Raw genomic sequence first — 1,461 nt, forward strand, 5'->3', positions numbered from 1 at the left:
TGCTAAAAGATATTATTCTGGTGATTACATAAGTCTTGTTGAATAAAACCAACCATGAATTCATCTGAAAAACAATATTAAAGAATATTTCTATTCATCCATTCTCTGTCAGGTTTGGGTAGCAGTCTAAGCAGAGAAACTTTCTCTCTCCACCTACCTACTCCAGCTCCTCCAGCAGAGAGATGCAATTTTTCCAGTCTGTCTTGGGTTTGCCTAATCCTGGTAGGACATGCGTGAAACACCTCAGATAACCAGGAGGCATCAGAGTTAGATGCCTGAACCACCTCAGCTGGCTCCTTTTGTTGTGGGAAATAGACAAAGTGCAACAAAGACGGTCTGGAGGGGGAGTGGGGGGCAACAGAAGACGCTAACATCACCCCATCAGCTGATAGTGAGACACTTATTGTCATGGTCCGTGGTCCTGTGTCTGTGGAATGCGTGATGCTCGGGTAGCCACACCCCCGGGCTGGGCCATCACCAGCACACCTGCTCTCCATCCCGGTGATTACACGGAGATCCACTTAATCCGGCGCTGACGGATGCTCCACGCCAGTCCGTAGTCATCCCCACAGTGGTAACCAGACTTCCACGAAAAGTGTGCATTCTCTTCTGCTTGGAACTTTGTTTAACCTGCCTACTTCTGTCCAGGTTTCTACTCGGCGTCTGCTACCTGCCTGTCCTCCGGCTCAACTGGATCTCGCGGTGCTCACCTGGCCCACTCGCCATTCCACGGACTTCCTGCCCCCACGGACTGCCACACTTCCCTCCCGAGCTCCCACGGTTCCGTTCTATCGTAAGCCCCTACTCTAACTCAGTCCTGATATGTTCTCCCCGCTTCCTGGCTCCCTAGTAATCATCTCCCCTTTCTATTGCAGCCCCCCGCCGTCCCGATCCCAGCTTCCTCGTGTCATTGTTTCCCCGGATTTTTAGTTTCTGTTTTGCTCTCTACTTTCCCCGGGTCGCCTTTCGTTGTTTTATTAAAGTGTCTTTTTGTTAGCTCGGAGTCTGCGCCTGGATCCTTTCGTGCCCGCGCACCACGGCGCATGACACTTATTCACTAAAACAGAAGTACAGAAGACTCATAATGAAGTGAAAAGGCGAATAAGGCATTATGCTGCCTGCACTGCAGGAGCTGATGACTGAGATGGGAAAATAAACAAGTTGCTGGAGTAATCTCAGGGTTACCCGTTTGAACCCCACTTGCTGAAGCATCCTTGGATACTAACCCCAAGTTTTCTCCTGGGCCTTGTGTGGGTGTAGCTGGGTGAGTGAGAACAAAAAACTACAAAAAACCTAGTCAAGGTTAATAAGACATATTTTATTTATCTTTGTTATAGCAACTGAAAACATTATTTTTAAACTACCACGTTGATGATAAATACAATATCACAAAGCACAAAGTAAAAAAAAATGATTGAGGCAGAAAATATTTTCTCTGTCCTCAGAAGCAAAGAGGAAAGC

At 47.6% G+C, this 1,461-nt stretch overlaps 1 long non-coding RNA gene across 1 annotated transcript; it reads left to right on the forward strand.

The window, feature by feature from the left end:
* Nucleotides 1–405: 405 nt before the first annotated feature.
* Nucleotides 406–996, forward strand: LOC146683938 (uncharacterized). Its single transcript, XR_014917317.1, has 2 exons — nucleotides 406–793; nucleotides 876–996. It is a non-coding gene; the product is annotated as an uncharacterized LOC146683938 (long non-coding RNA).
* Nucleotides 997–1,461: the final 465 nt, after the last annotated feature.

Source organism: Copadichromis virginalis, linkage group LG20 (assembly GCF_057382275.1).
Source record: "Copadichromis virginalis isolate Kocher_CV1m ecotype Utaka linkage group LG20, C_Virginalis_male_GT1.1, whole genome shotgun sequence".
NCBI lineage: Eukaryota > Metazoa > Chordata > Actinopteri > Cichliformes > Cichlidae > Copadichromis > Copadichromis virginalis.